The sequence below is a fragment of the Coffea eugenioides genome, chromosome 6, assembly GCF_003713205.1.
Source record: "Coffea eugenioides isolate CCC68of chromosome 6, Ceug_1.0, whole genome shotgun sequence".
Lineage (NCBI taxonomy): Eukaryota > Viridiplantae > Streptophyta > Magnoliopsida > Gentianales > Rubiaceae > Coffea > Coffea eugenioides.
Window position 1 is genome coordinate 41148509 of NC_040040.1, and position 7415 is coordinate 41155923.

Sequence of the window (7415 nt, forward strand, 5' to 3'; positions counted from 1 at the left end):
TTTTTACATTTTAGAAAGTATATCCGGTAAAATGAGGAAAATTATGCCTATAATTTTGCATTTTGAATGAGATTTCTCCTCTTTATTTAATTTTGCAAGTAAGTGATTGATATAGTCAATAAAGGTTATACTCCTCCTTGGATTATTCTTATATTTTTTAAAGAGGAAATATCAGTTTATTGTCCTTTATTTTTTTTAAAAAATAATAAAAAAAAGAAAATAATGATGAAAAAAGGAAAAGAAAGAAAAAAAAAGAAGAATAAGAGTTTTTGTTCTACTCCAATGATTCTTGTACCAAGTAACCAGGGGTTAGCATCTACAAATGTGGACATTCGCGTAAAAAGGTACTTGAATTAAGAGTATGCATAGCAATTTGAATGAGTGAAATGTTGAGTAACCGGAGATCTTCACCTAAAAGTGTCGATTTTCACGTCAAAAGACATTTTCACTATTTAAGAAAAATCAATGTGAATAAGTCCCTCTTAGTTGTAAAATTTTGAGAAAAAAAATAATTATAGGAGGAGGAAGGCTATAAATTGACTATGTGATTTACTTATTTTTGAAATTAGGTTAGAGTGAGAGATTAAGTTTAACTTGTTAAAATTAGGGTATAATTATCTTTCCTTTACTTGATATTATGAGTATTTAGTGTAAGTTGAACAATTGTATAATGATTATTTTCCAAATCATGAGGAATTAAATTTGAAAAAGTACATATATTGTTTCACCTCTTGAACCATTGTAGTTAATTATGTGTGGATTGCTTGAGGACAAGCAATGATTCAAGTGTGGAGGAATTTGATAAGTGACTAATTTACGTAATAATTGAATGATATTTTATGTTATTTTTAGTCACTTTACTTATATTATTGGAAGAAAATGAATCATTTTGGCTATAATTGGGGAAAAATGTTCTTAAGTGAGTAAATGAGCTTTTTATCACTTTTTACTTGCATTTTGTGCATTTTGACAGCCTTGACACATTTTAGTATTTTGGTTATAACTTGAGCTACAGTGATCGGATTGAGATGATTCTTGAACCAATTTGAAACTAAGAGACGTATCTAAATTTGGTATGAAGACATCAGAGTCCAGTTTAGCTGTTTTCTCAGTCAAAAGGTCGAAACACCAAAGTTCAACACTGCTGTCCAAAGTTGAAAATAGAGCTCTGACTAGGCTTTGGTATTATGGTCATATCTCGATCTACGAAGCTCCGATTTGGATGATTCTTGAAGCATTGGAAAGATAATTCAAAGAGCTACAACTTTTGTGTTTTGCACAAAAGCCATTTTGGCTTCATCATAGAGAATATTGTGGCTGAAACGAGGTCAAAAGTGAATACGCATTTTGTAGCCAAAATTCTGCAATTTGCTCAGCCATTTCTCTTGTGTACATACTACTTTCTAGCTATATTTAGCAAGGGAATTCGGTTGCACATGCTTCAGAAGATAAAGGGCAGAAAAGATGGCTTATTGTCAAGTCAGAAACATCTGTTATTGACTATCTTAACAAATCTTAGATTTGGGAATCCAGAGGTGGAAATTTGACTAGTGGAAAGGAGCTTTTAAGCAGTCTTTATAGAGAGCAACCAGAGAAAAGGGACATATGGGAGAAAACTTGAGAGTGCAGAAATGTAGCTCTTACATCTTCTGAGTGTTAGATTAGTTTAGTATAGAGTAGTATAACTCATCCACTCTTGTATATTGGCTAGATTAGGATGAAGATGGAGATGAAGAAGGAGGAGTTGAAGCTCAAGCGACATGGGTTATCGCTTCTCCAACTCTTTATCTTTTGTATTGGATTCTTAAGCATGGTTAATATGCAAGTTCTGGATTTTGTGTTTATTATGTATCTTTAAAGTTTATGCCTTGGGTTTGGTTGAACTTTCTATAATTGTTAGTGTTCATTATTTGGTTATTTGAAGCTATTATTTGAGTAAGTTATTTAGCACTTTAGCTCTTTAAATCATAATTAATCTGGTACCATTAATTGTGATTATCTAAGGTGTTGTTTCTGCAATGAAAATTGAGATTTAACACTGGTTCAATAAGTGTTAAACATAGGGAGTACACTCACGAGAGTAGATGACGGGATTTTTTATATCAATGCAAGTTTAAATCCAATTTTTATACCCATTAACTGCAAGTATACAGGCCGAAATCGTAATGTAGGGTATGTAACGAGTCGATCCCACGAGGAGCAATTTACACAAGTACCAGGTCCTTATTTTTCTCTATTATTTAGACTTACAATAAATTTGAGTTGAGAAAGTATATTGCTATGGTCTACAAATCTGATATACAAATCTAGTTTAACAAATGCTAAATTCAAATGGAGAAATTTCACTCAAGGAAGACTCTAGGAACGTAGATTCCACTTATGGCATAAACAACACAAATGAATGGATTTACCTCTTGTTATTATTCTTGTTTAACCAGAGATTCATTTCCAAAATTACCAAGTCTCATTCTCATGATGAAATGGCCTAAAGTAGTTCAGTTTTCCCTATTTTCATGGTGAAATACTAGCTCTACTCTGTTTTCTTTCATGAAATGCTAAGTAATCCACTTAAATGTATCTTTATTTTCATGAACATACAACTTAAGCTCTACTCATGTGTTTCCATTGTTACTACCAATTCTCATTGAACAATAACAACTATAAGCATACTATTGGTGATCAATCAATAACAAGTAATCTCAACTGCACAAATAGACAAGTTAATACAAGATATAACAAGTGTAAATCACATTCAATTAGTATTATTTAGCCATAAGTTTCATATACTCCCTAGATAAAGAAAATTAGCTACTCATGAATGAAATAAAGATTAAACTCACAAGTTTATTAATGCAAAACATCATAAAGTACAAATACAAGAAAGATAAAAGAAAGCTTAGCCAATTGATGGTGAAACCCTCCAATTTCTGCTATGTTCTTGTACAAAACGATTTCAAGTGAAAACTCCAACTGCTTCTCCAAGAACTCCTAACTAGAGAGAAACTGGTTACAAGAAGGAAAACAAGCTACGTATGGTTATATTTTTCTTCTTCCTTGTGTCTCTGCATAAAAGATGGTAAAAAGTCCTATTCTCTACCTTCATAATTTCCTCCACTCAGATTTTGTAAAAAGAAGTCAAAGATATGATGTTTCCTTTTGTCTACAATTCATTTGGTCTTCTCTTTTGTTGCAGAAACATGTGCCACCGATTTCTGTCCCTCAAAATAACTAGAAAAGTTGTGAGAAAGGTAAAAAAAAAATGGTTGTGCCACTTGCTGAAGAGAGAGACAGATCCGAAGCTCGGATCCGAGGGGTGAAAATGGATCCGAGCTTGGATCTTCAGGATCCGAGGCCTTTTTCTGATGGATCCGAGCTCGGATCGTTTGTCCTCGGATACACTGTTCCAGAAGTACAGACGAGGGCTCGGATGCCCTTTACTCACACGGATCCGAGCTCGGATCCGTGTTGACCAAATTTCCAGTTTTTCACTTCTTTCCTTTTTCTATATTTTTGCTCCCAATTTCTTTTGTACTTTGTACTCCGGATGATCCTTACCTGTCTTTCATTTCGTGCATGAATTCCATATATCAATATCCTTCACAATTTCACAAAATTTAACACATTAATCCACTCATTTATCAAATTTTGAACACTTAAACAATATTTAATCAATTATCACCAAAAGAGTTCAAATATGGCTTTAATCTTCTCAAAACATACCAAAAGTTCATACCAAATTTGTACAAAATATACGTTAAATATTCACTTATCAAATTCCCCCACACTTGAATCATTGCTTGTCCTCAAGCAATTTTATACATAATTTACCACAATGATTCAAGAGATAAAATAATATATATACTTTTGTCAAATTTAATTCCTCAAAACCTAGAAACCAATCATTGTGTCATTTCTCAGATTACACTAAATACTCATAATATTCAATTAAATAAAAATAATTATGTCTTAATTTCAACAAATTCAACTCAATATGTCATTCTATCCTAATTCCACAAATAAGTAAATCACATAGTCAATTTTATGGCATTCCTCATCCCAAAACTTAACAATTTAGAGGGATTTATTCACATTTCATTTTATTTAAATAGTGAAAATGCCTTTTTACGCCAAAATCGACACTTTTAGGTGAAAATTCCCGGTTACTCAATGTTTCACTTATTCAAATTGTCAAGCATACTCTTAATTCCAATATCTTTTTACGCGAATGTCGACATTTGTAAATGCTAACCCCCGGTTACTCAATGTTTGAATCATTGGAGTAGAAAATATATATATAATATATTTTTTTCTTTTTTTTTAAAGAATTTTCTTTTCCCTCTAAGCATAATTAAAGGAAGAATTGGGCCTTGTCTTGACTATATCAATCACTTACTTATAAAATTAAGTAAAAATGAGAAATATCATTAATCATGCAAAATTCTAAGCATAATTTTTCTTATTTAACCGAATATACTTTCTAAAATATAAAAATCCTAATTGCATAATAATTCATTCCAAGCAAAACGAGGACTAAACCTTCCCAAATAAATATAATATTTTATCCAATGGAAGAATTAGGTACTTAAAATTGAAGATTTTGGCCATTAATTAGAAGTATTTGGAAAATATTTTAGAAAAATTTTGACAGAGTTTCCCCATAAAAATGGACAAAACTCCCTGCTAACAACCTCAATTTCAAGAAAATTAATTCTCATGACAATATTTCCAAATATAATTCCAACATTTTTAAGCCATAGACAACTAAAATCATGCACTTCAAGACACAATCACCCATAAGATAAAGTAATCCCTCCCCCACACTTAAAATGTACAATGTCCTCATTGTAGAGGAAGGTAAAAGAAACTGAAACTTCCCTCAAATAGGTGGTGATGCAATTTGAAGCCCTTAATCCTCACGATCATCCCAAGTCTAGCCAAAGTGAAACAAAAGGTACAAAGAAACATAAGTAGCACAAGATGATCCAAAAATAAAAGAAAAATAACATCTACAAAGTTTATCTTAACAAAAGAAAAGAAAAATAAAGAAATAAAAGATCCAATCCTCTAAGGAGCTTCATGGCAGCTCGGAACGAGGGTCTACGGCCTCCTCGGCTCCATGAGGACCATGTGAGGTACCAATATGCCCCTCCTGCTGCTGAGGAGTCGGAGTAGGTGACCGGCGGATGTTGAAATGATCTTCCATCTCCCGAAGACGACAATCATGCCTGTCTAGTCGCTCTGTCATCCGTCACTCCGTCTGATCGATACGCTCGATGACTCGTGCCTCCATACAGCAAATGGCATTGAGAAGCTCTTGCCACTTGGATCGCGGCAGAGGTGGTGGTCGCGGAATGGGAGGAGGAAGAGTTTGCTGTGCCTCCATCTCTTGAGTTTCCGCTTGTGGTTCAGTGTGAGGTGGAGGCTAAGCGGAAGTCGATGCTCCTCCAGTGTCCCGAATCAGAGCAGCTCCAAAATCCGTAGAGATACTCAAAAATTTGAGTATCGAGGCACTGACCTCCTCGGCGGACCTAGTTACAATGACCCGCTCGGTTCCAAGAGGAACCTTGAGCTTCTCAAAAATGAGGGATAGCAGTCGAGGAAACCCGAAGCAGGTCTCGCCGGCCCTCATGCGAGCTGTGGTTCGCATATAGCTGATAATGATGCTGGGTAGGGGAATACCGGTCAACTGACTACCCACTCCATGCATCATCTTATCTAGAAAGTATAGGTCACTATTGTGGAGCTCTCGTTTTTCACTCCTTTTCGGCACACATTAAAGGCAAAAAGATAGAAGATCAGGTGGTACCGATGCTCGAAGGAGTCGGCGTATACCGTGAGTTTTTTCACACTTCCTCGCTCACGGTACTGACGCTTAAGACGTGCCACGGCCTCTCCCACTTGCCATGGATCACGTGCCTTGAACTCCTTGGTCAATTTAACATCTTCTCCTTCGTTTTTGAGTTTGACGAAGTGTCTCAGTGTATCCCGATTGAGAGCCACTCTCTTGCCTCGAACCCACGAGATGATGAGGTTGCCACTGTGGCTCTGTTTGTTTTCTACATTGGCGTAGAACTCCCGGACCAGATTGGGATAATAATGCTTCGGCAAATTTAGAATATTTGCCCATCCAAGTCGTTTGAAAGCCGTGGAGATCTTGTAGTGGTCATCCACCTCCGGTGCCAGATGCTTCTCAATTATGATCTCTTTGTCCAATCCGGCTTCATACCACTATTGGTTTTCAAGCGAAATGAATCGCGTGGTATCATAGTCCGGAAGTGGCTCGTCACGGCTAGTGGAAGCTGTCTTACGCCTGGAGCGAGGCGGCGGCTCAAACGAAGGAGATTCTTCCTCAGGCGACTCCTCATGCAAAGAAGGTGTATGTTCTTCACTTGACGATGGTGTAGGAGTACGAATACGAGCCCTCCTTGTGCAAGTCATAGTACCTATACACAAACAAGATGAATATTCATTAGAAACAATATAAACTTGCTCGCAAATGATAAATAGAAATTTAAGAAAATTTCGGCAGAGTTTCCCCTTATAAAAAGGCTAAACTCCCTGCCAACATGTACCAAAAAACAACCAAAGATCCTACGTAACTCATTTCAAACTCAAATGCACATTTATAATAACAACTCCAATCCACATTCTCGACAGATGGCATGAGTATTCCATTTTCAACATTTGAACCTCATATTTCAATTAGAATGTCATTAAAAAGTCCAATCTCTTGAGAATTTAAGCACATTGCAATAATAGAATATAATCTCAAAGTAAAAGGAACTATGAAATGAAATCAATTTTATTGCTTCATTGATGTACATGCCAACTATCTTATGATTTTATCCAAAAGTTACACACCGATTAGCTATACACACTAATGAGCTCCAATTGATCTTAATAAGTGCCAATTTCCTATACGAGCAGGGAATGTTCAAGCCAAAAATTGAACACACTTAAATTTAGAACTTGAGAAAAGGAATGCAAGTATAGCACTATAATAATTTTTCTCAATCTTTAACATGCAAGCTATTTTTACTAACACAAACGAGTAAAAATATACTCATAGTGCAAGCAATCCATGTGCAATCAACTAAAATGAGAAGAAAAATCTACAAGGTTATACCAAATTCCCAAATTTTTTTTTTTTATACAAACTACACATAAAAATAACTGTAACAACATATATTAGTACAATGTAGCACATTTATAACAAGAATTTCCAACAAATATGCATTTATCACAATATCGCCAAAAACTAAAAATGTAAAATTTGGAATTATAAAACCTCAATAGAAGTTGTAAATTGTTACCTCAAATGTGTAGAAGGATGCTAGAGGATGGAAATGATGCACAAAATGAAACCGAAACAGCCCAAATTAGCCCCCAAATTGAAGAAATTCAGTGCGGCCCGA